General features: G+C 37.9%; 1 protein-coding gene across 4 annotated transcripts in view; it reads left to right on the top strand.

The window, feature by feature from the left end:
* The window catches only part of LOC131668403 (protein white), a 625545-nt gene that overhangs the window by 123097 nt on the left and 486515 nt on the right, over positions 1–15933 (top strand). The window lies entirely within an intron of this gene.

The following is a 15933-nucleotide window of genomic DNA, read 5'->3' as shown; positions in this document are numbered from 1 at the left end:
TAGTAAAAATATTTTTAATCAGTTCAATATTCCAAGAGCCAATAAGAAAGTGGTTTGACTGATGAAAGATGGAAATAACAGTAAAATAATATTGGAGTTTATCAGACTCAGGAGTATAAAAAGTACAGCGTTAGAGTTCAGAATGGAAACTTAATAAAAAAGGCGAAAAGTCAAAAAGTTCCGTAGTGAAAGCTACAATCGTATTTGAAGATTATATAAAGTGTCTTCGTGAGAATGTATCTTTAAGCTGTGAGCAAAAGATCATCAGATCTCGCCATCATCAGTTATATAGCATCAGTACGCATGATGACAAACGATTTTGCTTCCTGGTGCCACCGATACATTTTCTTGGGATCACTACGGTATTCCATTAGTGGAAAGAAAGGAGATAGAATCAGCGGTAATGGTCTCGATCGAGCTCCCAGCTGCCGCCCCAGCCACCACTGTCGCCGCCATCGTAGTTCCCGTTCCAGCCGCCGCCATCACTTCTGCCGTAGCTTTAGCATTGGTCACCACTAAAGAGGCGCTGACGAACTTAGAGAAGGGAGCGGAGAATTAGGTCGGAGTAATGTTACATCAATCGCAACTACGGTCTATGGAACTCATTCTCGTCGAGAAAAAGTCGCCGACAATATCAGCAGCAGCAACAGAAACAACCAATGAGCAGCAATAGTCTTCTGATTATATTCTAAATCTAATTACGTCAAGGAAAAGAAAGTTACTAGGAGCTAGATTTGTCGCTAAAATTTCAAAGTTTAGTGATTGAAGAAAAAAAATTATTTTACCTTCTAAGTAAATACAAAATATTATACAATTCATTTTTTTTTACAAGTTAAGTCGTTATTAGTAAAATTTTTTTTTTACAGATGAGTCTTACTCAACTAAATAATATTTCACTTCATTCCAACTAAGGTTACTGATTAGTAAATCTTTAGAAACTCTAAATCTATTTATTAATTTTTTTGGTAGTAGAATACCTTTTAAGAAAGTAAGAAATTCTTTAATATTTTCATTAAATTAAATTATAGATTGACTCGTCGCAATACGTAGAATATATAATATTTTCGAATTTAAGTTTTGTAACGGGGGAGATAAATCTGAAAATGGGAAATTTATTTAAGAACAAACTCCCACGATGCAGAGCAAACCGCTGCTCCGTTAAACACGTATGATAATACGTGTATTCGCCTTAACGTCAGATGATTTATCTTAGTTGTCTTCTGTCGATCGGAGTTGAACTCACCTTAAGTCACGTGTCTTGTTACACTTGATGAGTTTTAAGTGTGAGCGACTTTACTCCTAATCTTCTTAATACTCTAGATATAATTGGATTAAAACCTAAGCCTGTTTCAAATACTTAAGCTACCAAGAAAATCAAATGACGAAAACGGCGAATAACTTTAACAGACTTTAATTAATAAAAAATCACTACAGTCTTTGTTGGGCCGAAAGACTGACGCACGAAAATAGGATTTTACAATTTAATTATGTTTGGTGAGAAAGAGAGAGAGAGAGTATATTCGAATTCTATCGCGAACTAACGCTCGACGCGAATACAAAAAATTAACGCTAACACGATTAAACAAAATACCGAATGTATTTTGTATCGCATATAATGACGGATGGTGCACCTACCATGCGGGGCAATTACGGTGATCAGCTGTAATTGTTGTTGTAAAAAATCTTAACTGCCGCTGCCCCTTGATTATCAGCTGAGCTGCCTCAATTCGCCTTTATCTACTGCAATCAGCTACTTCTGCACCGCAGCTTGCTGCTGCAAAACTATTGTTGCACACACGCACGTAATTGTTCCAAGGAAACTTTATTCGGCGAAAATAAAGTGCGAAAAACAAATCGGCGGTAACTCGCGTTCACAGCTGAGGCGTAACTGCTTATTCAAAAGATCGCGCGCCCCCTCTCTCTCAATAGTTCGAACTAACGCGCGAGAAGCAGAATCGCGAACGAGTCGATTAATTAAATCGACTACCGTTGCAGTTTACAAGATCTATTTCGTTTCTACTGAGATTATTATCGGCAGTTATGTTTTTGCGTGTATTTTATTTTTTACTGTGTAAAGGAAGAGTCGAATTTTACGATAAATGTTTACCTGCGACTCTATTTACTTAATTATTTATGCAAGGATTCGGAATGCAAAATACTTCGGCTACTGAGCAACCTGCCAGGCATACAGGTCGCGACGTTCCCGCGCGAGAGAGTCTGAAATGTAAAGAAGAAGTAAATTAAACTCAATTTTATAAATTACAAATCACAAAACCAACAATTTATTTAATTACAAACAAAGAAAAAATAACAGAAATTATAAACTTAAATTAAAGAAAAAAAAACAAATGAAGAATAATCATAATAAAACACAGTCTTTTGCGGGCGTGTTCTTTCCAGACAAATGCTCAAGGCGAAACGGTGTTTACGGAGAGATGCTCAACTACTACAAATTGTTACACGGCATGCAGTGGTGAGTCTCTCGGGCAGACTCAGACAACCGAGGGTCACTTAGCGGCTGCAATCTTGCTCATCGTGGAGCACCAGGTCGTCTAGAGTCCACGACACTGCGATTGATATACGCACACCGATGATGAATGGAAAAACGGGGAAAGAGAGAAAGCAGAGAGAGAGCTCATAAGGGATTGATCAACTCAAACTGCCTTATCTTCTCTTCTGGTGGACACGGCATTGGGAGTGATGGAAAAAACGCCGATAAATCTGCTGCAGTAGCTGTGGACGACTCGGCTCTCTAGACCAAACCAAAGCGCAGAGTCCTGCAGCGATCCACACGACTGAGAAATTATCTTCCTCGTCGTACTACTCATGTCTCTCCATTTTTAGTCGTTTTGAAAGGCCTTGGAGCGATAGTGACCAATTGACTTTGGCCATATGTTGCCCGCTTTGAAAAAGCGACTGCTGCTCACGATGCTACTCTGGAGGTAGAGACAGCAGAGTCAGACGAGCACTGGACCGGCTGTCGACCAAAGTATGTTGCCAGAGGCGGCGTACCAACCGAAAGCAAAAGGTACTAAGCCAAAAGCGAGTATCGCTTCGCTTTCGACTACTCCGCCTATCAACCAGGCAGAGATGGAAAAGAATTTGGGCAACGTATTCGAGAAAAAGTTCAATGTATGGATCACAGCTAAATATAGAGGTTTACCAGCAGTTGACACAATTAGTCAACATAAAAAGGAAAAATTACCCCAGACGACGGAGAAGTCGACGGCGGAAGTGTCATCGAGTACAGCGCCCACGTAATCGCCGCGTGGCCGAGGCGGCCGCGGCCGCGGTGATCGAGGCAAAGGCAGAGGTAGCTGGACTCGAGGGGGTGGTCAAGCCAAGGTGTTCACCCCGAGATCAGACAAAAATAAGAACGAGATACTGGGGTCTGATGCTGAAAAGCTCATGTGTTGGGACTGTAGTTGGTCTGGCTACACTAAATTGACATCCCACGAGTGCTCCAAGAAAAAAATAGGAAAAAACGAGGAGGGGAGTGAATAGATAAGGTCCCTATCGCTCCTTCACCCGACCGGACCTTCAAAACAGATAGCATCGCAGGAGTAGCGTAGGCAGCGGAAGACACGACAACTCACTCAATGCTAGCTCTGGCTGACTCGAGTGAAGTGCCTACGTGTTACGATGGAGATGCTGCGGCAAACGCTAGCGTGGCGAAGAATTCCCGGTGATGGCTGACAGTCGATATCCGCCAATTCAATTTTCGAGCGCTCTATGATAGCGGAGCTTTGCGCACTTCTCTCGGTCTAGTTGGCTTGTGAATAGCGGCCGCGATGAATATTCATGTCCAACGCTACATAGGCGCGAGCGCAAAAGCTATCGACGGTCATCGAGTTCCTATAAGAGATAGCGTAAAACGACATTTCACTGTGAGTGACGTCACTCACTTTATTGATTGTATGATTTTGAATGAGGCAGATACAGACTGCATATTCGGCGCTGATTTTATTCGCACTTTCTCGGCATATCTCAACCCAAAGACAAACATGCTAAAAATTGAAAGCTGCAATGAAAAAGTGCCTACTACGCTTTCTTTACTTAATGCGGAGGAAGCGATGTCACTGGCTTCTTTGGGTATCGAAGATCTCACTGAAGAGCAGCGCGATGAAATCAATAAAATAGTGAGTGACTTGATGCCTGGCCCCTCCTGTGAACAGCTAGGCTGCACAGGATGAATCGAGCACGATATTAACGTCGGCACTAAGCGTCCTATAAAGCAGAGATATCCTGTTTCTCAAAAGTTCGAGGAGGAGATGCACAAGTAGGTGTATAAAATGCTCCGCGCTGACATTATTCGCAAGTCAAAAAGCGAATGGTCGAGCCCTGTCGTCGTGGTAAGAAAGCCAGACAACACGTACCATTTTTGTATTGACTATACGAAAGTGAACTCCGTTTCAAAAATAACAGCGTATCCACTTCTATATATGGACGTGATACTACGAAAGCTGTAACATGCTAAATACGTGAGTGTTCTGGACTGACCTCTTCGAATTTGTTCGAATGCCGTATGGTTTGGCTGGTGGCCCAGCAAAATTTCAAATGTTGGCTGACAAACTTTCACAGTCGCGATGTCGCCGTCTAGCGGTACGGAAATGCAACCGCCTGACGCATCATCGCTACATAAGCATTTCAAGTGTCATCCAAATACAAAAGTAGGAGCAGTTGTGTGTTTAGTATGTGGAAATTTCTATCATACGAGTGAAATAGTAGCAAAAATCAATGCAGGAAATGCAATCAAACTAATAAACAGCTCATTCATAATATGCCAGGAGCATCCAAATTTTGCACTAACATCAAACTTGCCATATGGGGACTTAAGTGAACAAGCTAGTGCTTTCATAACACAATTCAAACTTGTAAGTAGAGAGGAAATAAAACAAGAAATACTAAATGAGCTCGTGCATGAGAAACAAATAATGAATGAAAACGATGAACATACAGTGCCGCTCACGCACTTTTACCCCCCCACGGGCAAAATCAGTCTAACTTCAAAGTTTTATATCTCTGGTAGAAATTAACGTACAGAGACGCGCGTGGGTGCGTTTGAAAGGTCTTTCGGAGAGCTTTCAAATGATATGACTCACGGTTGCCATCGATTGTTTTTTTAAATTTTGCAACAATTATGCAAAATTGAAAATTCTGAAATTTTTTTATTATTTTTGACAATTAGCCAATTTTGGAAAAAAAATCGTACGAAAATTTGAAGTACACCATTTTTTAGCTATTACCAAGCCCTATCTGAATCATTCATCAAAAATTTATTTTCGTCAAATATGACGCGCGCACGGGCATTTTTTCCTGGAAGTGACAGTTTTTTTCAACATTTTTTATCTCCGTCAAATTGTAACAATCGAAAAAAATTTGTAGGAGAAAAAATGTTTGTTTTTTCACGTAGAATACTGCAATAATTTTTTTTTTGGTTTTTCGAAAAATTTTTTTTTTCGGTTTTTTTCAATTTTTTTTCTCACAGTCGGTACGCTAAAAAGATGAGAAACCACGAAAAAAAATTTTTTTCCACCCATTCAATAATACTACATAACAAGTATCGTAAATTACATAAAAAAAAAAATCTTTTTTTTTTCGACCTTGATATAAACCAAAGAAATTTCCACAATTATGATGACAAAGGTAAAGTAATACACACATACACAAATGAGAAATTGCAAACTATGACAGTTATAATGGAGGTATCAGCTAATTTGTACAAACACATTAGAGAGAATAAAAGCAGACTTTTTGTTGGTTGCCAAAACTGCAAAGTCTATGACATTATAAATACAAGCCCTTGTTATAACTGTGCTAGGTTTGGACATAGTGGGAGCAGATGTAAAAATGAAGTCACGTGTTACAAATGCGGCGGTAATCACACTGGTAGTCAATGCAACAATAAAACACAAACATGTCCTAATTACACATACCACAATACTAAATACAAAACTAAATTTGATACTAAACACAGTGCAATTAACAGCCAATCTTGTGAAATTTTAAAAGCAAAAATAAACAAATACATTGAAATGACAGATTACCCGATAATGCCAACGCACCAACGCTACTTCGGAAAAATAGAACACCCGGCTGCAGAAAAACCAACAATTAACGCGCGTCCTGCTCTATCAAGCGGCGCATCATTAGCGTCATTAGCCTCCATATCCTCGCTCAACTTACATGGTAACAATAATACGAAATACAAATAAAAATGCATCCCATCGATGAAAATATTAGCAACGAAATTATTATTAATAACACTGATGAATTAAATGAGCACATAATAACAGAAAAGGAAATTATTATCTGTGTTAATATCAGAAGTTTGAATGCCAATTACACCAAACTTCTAACATTTATAAACAACCTACAAAAAAAAACCAAGTGTTATAATATGTACTGAAACATGGAATTTACAACATTTTCTAGTCTTCAATATTGAAGGATACAGTATGTACTATAGCAACAGTAGTATTAATAAGGCTGATGGCGTGGTGACCTATATCAGAGACGACATAATTGAATCAACAGAAATAATTCAAATACAAAATTTAAAAATTTTACAAACTACAATACAGTTAGAAAATGAAAAAACTATACTGTTAGCAGCTATATACAGATCACATGACCTACACAAACCACAATTCATACAATTGATCAAAACATACATAACTCAACACATAAAGAAAAAAAATTCAATACTAATAGGCGATTTCAACTGCGACATTTTAAGCCAAGATCCTTGGGATCAAGAATTCTTGCAAATGTTAATGGAAAAAGGACACCATCCAGGATTTAATACGATTACCAGACCTTCGCTGGGCAACAACAACAGTGGAACATGCATAGATAATTGTTTTATAAAAATGGAAAATAACGCATACAAAACTTTCAACGTCAACACCCCGTTCAATGACCATTATCCACTAATAATGGCGTTGCAGAACCAAACAAAAAGCACAAATCACTCACATAATAAAAAACAAATTAATTACCGAAAACTTCAACATATAGCTCAAACTATAAACTGGAATGAAAATAGTGAAACTAATGATACAAATCAATCTATCAATAACTTAATCATGAAAATACAATATTGCCTTAAACAGGCAGAAAAGAAAAATGTCACAAACAAAACTATTAATAGCTTGAAGCCAAGAAAAAAATGGATCACCAAAGGCATAATAAACTCATGTAAAACTAAAGAAAACCTATATATTGAATGGAAATATAATCCTCACGATACAACAAAAAAAATAACTATAAAAATTTTATCAAAATTTTAGATAAGATAATTACAATAGCAAAAGAAAATTACGATAAAAACATCATAGAAAGGGTGCAACATGATCCTAAGAAATTATGGTCAGTTGTCAACAACAAACTAGGGAGAAATACTCAGAATAACAAAACTATTGATTACATCACGGACAAAAATAATAGAATCACCAATCCAGAAGAAATTGCAAACAAAATGAACACATTTTTTTGTGAAATCGGAACGGAACTTAGCAATAATATAATACAACCGCAAAATGCAACGCTCAACCTCCCAAAAATAAACCCGAAAACAATATTTTTAAATTTTACAAATGAACAAGAAGTAAAGAAAATAATTGGCAGACTAAAAAACAAAAAAGGAGGAGTTGATGGAATTAATTCATTATTATTAAAATCATTAATCCACTACGTATCTGAACCACTTGCACTTGCTATAAATAAGTGCATTATTAATGAAACTTGGCCTGATGCTTTAAAAGAAGCGGATATTATACCAATCCACAAATCAAAAGAAAAACATTTAGCAAATAACTACAGACCTATTTCTCTAATCTCCAACATAGCTAAAATCTTTGAAAAAATAATACATAGAAGAATTCAATCTTTCATTGACAACTGTAATTTGCTTTCCACAAATCAATTTGGCTTTCGAAAAAACAGAAGCACAAAACATGCACTAAATTATATTTCAAACAACATTTATGAACAATTAGACGCAAGTAAACCTATAGCAATAACTTTTCTGGATCTAGCCAAAGCCTTCGACACAGTTGACCACAAGATACTGTTACAAAAATTATACAACTATGGTATTAGGGATAGTGCCTATAACCTTATCAAAAGCTATCTAACAAATAGAAAACAATGTGTGAAGGTAAATAATGCAAGTAGCGATAAACAAATAGTAAAAATGGGTGTTCCACAAGGAACTATACTGAGTCCGCTACTTTTCCTACTATACATAAATGATCTACTAACGATACTACCAGAAAAATCCATACTATCTTTTGCAGACGATACAGCAATCATAGCGAAAGGTAAGAATTGGAAAGAAGCTGAAACTAATATGAACAGTTATCTAAAAATAGTGGGAATTTGGCTTGCTCTTAATAAACTATCTTTGAATATAGACAAGACAACGTACATGGAATTTGGAAATTATCATGACAGTACGCCAAAAAACCTGAAAATTGAAATCCTAGGACATCCAATACACCGAGTTGAAAACACAAAATATCTTGGAGTTACTTTTGACAGTAATATGAAATGGGATTTACATCTACAAATCCTATACCAAAAAACAAAATATCTAACATTTGTCCTATATAAGCTATCAAAAATAATGAATACTAGTACATTAAAAATGATCTACTACGCACTCTTTCACAGCATAATGACCTATGGAATTATAGCTTGGGGAGGAGCGTACACAGGTCGAATGAAAGTAATACAAAACTTGCAAAACAGACTACTAAAAATAATCTATAAAAACCAAATTGTGACACATGAATACCCACTTAACTTAGATCAATGCTTTTCATTGGAATCTCTATTATTCCACTACGATACTTTTAAGGACAAATATATTGGAAAAGAAAGAAAAACAAGATTCGCCTCAATCCAACACCCAAAAAGAACACTAACTATCAGCATAAAAAACAGTTATGTAAGAGCAATTATGTTATACAATAAACTACCAAATGACTTGAAAACAATTAGCAACACGACAACTAGGAAAAACAAACTTAAAAAATGGATCAAAGGAAACCCAATATGGCAAATAGATTATACTGCAAAAATATAAAACAATTAATTGATCTCTGTATCCGACATCGGAAGTCCATGAGGATGCAGTAGACCACAACAAATTAATACTAGATATTAGAACATTTATTTGTGCAAATAACAATTGCAATTTATCTCATAAAAAATCACACAAAAGAATCACTCAGTATAACTATGAAAAAATGCTGAAAGGATCAACACAAGAAATCAACAGGATCACAAAGCTAGCTAACAGCCTCTTGAATAATATGAAAACAACGACAGCTACACAAATTAACAGAATAAAATTCACTAAGTCCACACTCGAAGAACATAACATAAACAGTAATAACAAAATGTCCATAGAAACAGTTTTCGATGCCATTGATGAGATGGCAAATGAAAATAACTATAGAGCACTGTCAAGAAAACCGATGCCAGCCCCTGAAAAACTGATAGAACAACCAAATTGTATCAGAATGACCTATGGAGACATAAACTATCTAGGCAACAATAAAGCCCTGTTAAATTTTGACAGAGGTATTCAAGGAGCACAAATTTTCAAGAACTCAGCATCACCTCTAGAATATCAACCACAACACCTAGACATTGTAGTTGTCGATGACATAGTGTTCACCTCAACTTGCAAATGTGTCTCGAACAGACAACACAAAGAAATTTTTCCACACTATAGAGAAACTTGCGCAATAGGACTAACATGTCCAGCAAGATTAACAAGCTTAGAACGTGTCATCTACAGAAGAACCAAGAATGCAACAACAGGATATTTCACTACAGCCAGACAGATGCTAAATAGAACATGGGATTAGAACAAAAAATCACGAATATCTTTATACAAATTATTAATTAGTTTTAAGTATTAGTATTAGTTTATTAAACATGCCAGACCAGCGTACCGGAAGAAATTCCTCTGCTGGATTACATGTAATGTAATGTAATTGTATATTATTAATTATTATTAATGTATATTTACTCTGGACTCAAATAAATAATAAAAAATAATAAAACTCATCATCCCCGAGATGGAGCTTTTGCGTATATTGATGATTTTATCATTGCTACTGAGACTTTCGAGGAGCATATAAAGTGGCTGACGTATATTCTTCAGCGAATAAACGCAGCTGGTCTTACGCACTGCCCTTACTCGACAAAACATAAGCTTTGAGTGAAAAGACGAGAAATGGGATGCATTCGAGTGAGTAAAAGCTCTACTCGCGACTGCGCCTGTACTTGCAAGACCTGATTTCACAGATCCATTCATTGTCGAAGGCGACGCTAGTGATACAGGTCTCGGCAGCGTACTATTACCAAAAATAGACGGCGAGGATCGTGTTCTTTGCTTTATAAGCCGCGTTCTTTCTGACACTGAACGATGACTCTCAGTTACTAAACGAGAATGTTTCGTAGTAATCTAGAGTATTGAGAAACTTAGACCGTTCATAGAATGGTACCACTTCACCATGGTGACGGACCATGTTAGTCTTAAGTAGCTACAAAATTTGAAACACCCGAACGGCAAACTTGGCCGATGGTCTCTGCGCTTACAGGCGTACGATTTCGATATTGTGCACCGCAGAGGAAAAGATAACGTAGTACCCGACTGCTAGTCACGCATGTATGAGACCGAAGAAGATGAGCTCGCATCGTTGGCCTCGTTGAAAATCGACAAGAGTATAAAGGATCCGTGGTATCTGAAAAAATCGCAGCAGGTTATCGAATATCCACGAGCGCATCCCTATTAGAAAATAGTAGACGGCCGCCTATACACTTATAGGCTGGACCCCGTGGTTGCATACTATTTGCCAGCAAGTAAAAGTGGAGATTGTGTCTGGTGATACGATGGGTCCATACCTATGATCACCCCAAGGCAACGAGTATTTGCTGATATTTCTCGATTTATTTACTCGATGGATTGAGTGCATACCGATTCGTAAAGCCAATGCGAAAACTATTAAAAGAGTTCAAAGTACACGTATTCTAACGGTATGGAATTTCGCAAAAGTTTCTCTCTAATAACGGCTCTCCGTTCAAAAACAAATTAGTTGATGAATTTTTCGAGTCATACGGAGTGATCAATGTGACTAGCGCATCTTACTCACCCAAGAATAATCCCACCTAGAGAGTAAATCAGTCTGTCAAAACCATGATAACCGCATTTCTCGAGGACAAGCACACTATGTGGGATGCGCATATCGCTGAATTCGCTTTCGCGTACAATACAGCAATACACGAAGCTACCTCTTCAAGCTCTGCTTTCCTCAATTATGAACGTCACCCTAAGCCGCCCCATTTGACTTGAAGAAAGGAACAGCGCGCCGCTGAGGAGCAACTCGAGTCAGCGGCTAAAGAAGGGTGGAGAGTTCGCATAAAAAATCTTGACAACTATCGGGGAATAGCTTTCGCTGCAAACTTGACAAAGAAATATGCTGGCCTCTTTATCGTGAAAAACCGTATAGGCATGAATTCATATTATCTCGTAACCAAAAACAGGACTGACGTTAGCAAAGTTGCTGTCGTTGACTTAAAACCGTGACATGATGAAAAACAAATTTTTGACGATGGAAACGAAAACGAAGAAGATTCGCTGAAAAATGAGACGGATACTCAATCAGATAATGAAAGGTCATAAACATTGATAAACGACACGCTCGTGCCTTCACAAGAAAGTGACGAGTACAGCCCGAGCACGTCGAGCACGAAGGCTGCCAAAGACTTGAAAGAAATGAAGAGTACTGCGATGACCCCACTACAACCGACCGACCCGAAAAAACGACGCCGGCCGCCGAGCTTAAAGATACCCACTCCAATTACAGTAGTAGTCTCACCTCGGCGCTTGCGCTCACGGAAAATCCAGAACAACTGAGTTTATCTTTTCTTTTTCTTCCAAGCATGATTACAAAAAAAAATTTTGTTTTTTACAAATGTTTTTTTACAACGACCTTTCACTACAATCTTCGCCTTCGCTAATATTTATTTTTTCCTCTTCTGCTTCACCAATTTATGCTTGATTATTATTTTTTTTGCCGCTTTGCTGCTTTCGACGCTTGATGATTTCCTAGATTTTATTATTTAAAATCTTGTGGCTTAGTTTAAAAATACCTTCGATTCTCCTGTTGGATCATGGATCTGCCTACGAAGATATAAATCTGGCTACAAGGGCTTTTAGCTCATGTAGCGCAAGTCTTCCCAATGACTGCCACGGAGGTAGTACACGTTACTTAGCTGGCATACCAGCTGATGGTACAAGTGAATGCCCGTTCCTTGACGCCAGAAGACTGTTTCCAAAGGGGAGCAGTTGTGATTTCGCCATCAACTGCTGAATTTACAAGCTTACCCGTCTGTGAAACTCAGGCTGCGTCGAGCGCTAGGCCAGCTGACGATGCGACCTTAAAGGAGAGCCTGCGGAAGGAAGTGGCCCGTTAGAAAGATCTTTACGAGACCTACCTACTTACTTCCCCAGACATTACCAATACTGGAGATGAGAAAGGAGAGAGTACCACGCGCTCCTAGACGAAGAGAACATCACCCGACGTTAGCGACATGGAAAGCAAGGATGAGTAAGCAGTGGCGGCCTACCGCAAATTGCAACAGCAGGAGGCCAACGCTATTCATGCTATCGCTCTCGAGCAAGCCTGTAAGGATTATGCTCGCGAAAGACAACAGCAGCAGGACGCGTCGAACACTGCTGCAGCAGTAGCAGTAGCAGATAAAGCGACCAACGCAGCTCTAAGAGCTCCTACCAACTACCAAGGCATTCCCATCTCTATCTTGGAAGAATGGGATCGTCTTTACGGTCAGGCGGCGGAGAGCCGCACTGGGTGCATCAATGCCAGCATAGCCCAAGATGAGGCCTATGCTGCCATCAAAGTCTTTGTGGAGCAACAGGGAGGAAGAGCCTGGACAGTCGGAGGTCGTAGGTTGGAAATGGTAAAGGAGAAATACAAGCTGAAAGCTTACCTCCGAAGCCAGATAGCTCTATGGAAGCAGCAACGTATAGAGTAGAAGGAGGCAGAAGAACTTCAGCAGGCTAAGTAAGCTAAGAGAAGAGAGCTGAACACCATCAAAGACCAGCTTGCAGCCCTGGACGGCATTAAGGTAATAGGTGCCAAGCAGAGCAGACGTATTCCCGTGACCGAAATTCGACAAGACTTTTGTTGCATTCCTTCACCTTGATCTCGACAAATCCCTTCTTTTTTTGCGTTCGCGCATACGGTCGTGCAGTGCAGTGATCCACCCTTGACTGGAGTTTTTCACGTACGCGTACTGTGTGAACTGTGTCCTAGCGAGTGCACGTGCGTGCAAGATTTATTACTGCACGCCTTTGTCTTCTACCTGCCTGTAGCGACGGATATGCGACCCCAGCGAATAGACTAAAGTCCCCAGTACTGAAAAATGTTATTACATTTTATAATGTATTGAATTGACACTACACACACGCACACACACATATACACACACATACCCACCCACACACACACACACACACATACACATAATACACACGTATGCAGACACACAATGAGATCTATTGCCCATCACATCTTCATCTTCGTATAATCTATACTCATACATACACATATATCTTCATCTTCGTATAATCTATACTCATACATACACATATACACAGCAATACATACATACGAATATGCGAGCACACACACATAATAGGATCAAATGTCCATTACAACCTCATCGTTTATTCTGGGATACGTTAAGAACAGGTACATTAACGCGACAATTGGATACATGAAAACCACAACCAAGAATTTAACTAAAAATTTGCAAAAACACCTGGAAAAGCGATACCATTTCTAAAAATGTACCTATTTACTGCCGATTTTAGTAGATGTACGAGAACTTCGACGTTTTTTCTCCGACATATTGAATCCACCATATAGAATTTGAAAATCTGAATTATAATTATATGCAGAGACACGAAATATGTATATACCATTTTTCACGAATATCGAAGAAACCTTTTGTTTTTCGGTTTACCATGTTAGTTCATCATATTAAATCTTTTATTTTTGAAATGGAACTACCGTACTTTGCTTTATAACGATAGCTTAAGATTTTATGCCATATTTGACACTTGGTTTTAAGTACTTTCTACAATTAAGAGTTATATACAGTTAATTTTTGTAGAGCAAAGAGAACTACAACATTATTGCGCTGTCATATTGAATCGGCCATATTGAATTTTGAAAATCTAACTTATTATTCAAATCCAAAAAACTCTTCTATATAAATTTTTGTAAATATGGATGAAACTTTTTATTTTTTAATCCGCCATATTAGTCCGCCAATTTAAAGTTTTAAGAAAAAATATTTTTTTCTTATATTTTTTCAAATTTGGACCTGATGCCAAAGTCTAAAAAAGCTTCCGGACCCTAACTATTCAGGGTTAATAGCACGATTATTTAGGTTAAACTCTGCTGAGCTAAATATTCTCTAATATCTAAATATCTATTGATTTTCTCTAAATCAACTATATTCTTTAAATCACAAGTTAGATCACTACCCGTTTGAATATCTTCTGAGATCGTAGGCTCATGATAAGTTCGGTGCTGGTTGTACACGGTTTGCACTGCTGAAAACGAGCGCAGAAATCATGAAGAAAAAAGATAGATGAGTTAAATCAAATTTTATTTCAGTTTAAATTAGTAGGATGTTAGCTAGAAGAATATAAAGCGTAACTTGAAATAAAATAAAAAATGTTAATTTGTATTTTTTCGGAGACACATAACAATTATTTTGTGAAGAAATATAGACGTACGCAAACATTAGTAAACAAGCGTACTAGTTTATCATGACGAGTGAGAAGGATAGAAGACAAATGACGCGAATAAAGAACTAGGATGAGATACGACACACATAATACAAAAAAAGGAAATAATCGCGAGAAAAAGAACTTGGTGTCCTAAATTGTTGCTGCAGACAAAACTTTGTTGTTGGGCGATCAACTCGTTGGAGCTGCTGGTGTTATTGGGTGACTTGTTCTTTAGAGTGTGGAAAGAACAAGTCACCTATTCGTTGCGTCGGGAGAGCGACAGCACGGACGATGAGGCTCATGTTGACTTTGATCATCTAGCTCTCAACGGACGCATGATCTATCGGTTGGATATCTGGCATCTTTTCAGACACCACCACGCACTAATTACAAATATACCGCAATGAGGAGAAGGATCGGTAGAGAATGGTATAGTAACGAGCAAATATCTTCTGGTTACCAATTGCCGGTCGAAGCAATACTAACTATTTCGCCTAGTCGCGTTCCATTCTCCCTTTTTCATGGCGCTTGCGCAGTTCTTCTCAGTAGGCTCCTGAATTTTCGGCCACTTTCTCTCTCATATTCGCGTTTACAGTTCTTGGTCGCGGTCACTCCTTATTATACATGCGTATCTTTACGAATATTTATTCGTTACACGCTATGTATTAAATCGTATTTATTATTCGCAAGTCGCTAATTCAAATATAAAATTATAAACTAAATATCATTTAATTGTATTGTTAAGGTATTTATTCTTATGAAATAAAGAGAGAGTCTTGTAAAGAAGTATAGTAGGATTCCAAAAGTTAAATTATAACAGCTCGTCTTAATAATAAGTATCAAAATTATTTGATCTTACGAACTTACCCAAATGAATTCACCTCAAACTCTGACAAAATCAAATCATTATCACTCATTAGCTCGCTATGATTCGCGAAATTCAAAATAAGATTTTAAAAATTAGTTGATGTTTCGTCCTTGCTGTTGGATTTTACTTCTCATTGTTAGTAAGGATCTAACAGCTTTCCTTAGCTAGCTGCTAGATTTTGAGTAGCTAAGTATATAAAAGATAAAGTTAGCCCTTTACCAGC

This window comes from Phymastichus coffea, unplaced genomic scaffold (assembly GCF_024137745.1).
Source record: "Phymastichus coffea isolate CEN01 unplaced genomic scaffold, Cenicafe_Pcof_1.1 PCOF00006, whole genome shotgun sequence".
NCBI lineage: Eukaryota > Metazoa > Arthropoda > Insecta > Hymenoptera > Eulophidae > Phymastichus > Phymastichus coffea.
Note: the sequence above shows the minus strand (reverse complement) of the source record. Positions and strands in the feature narration are given on the sequence as shown.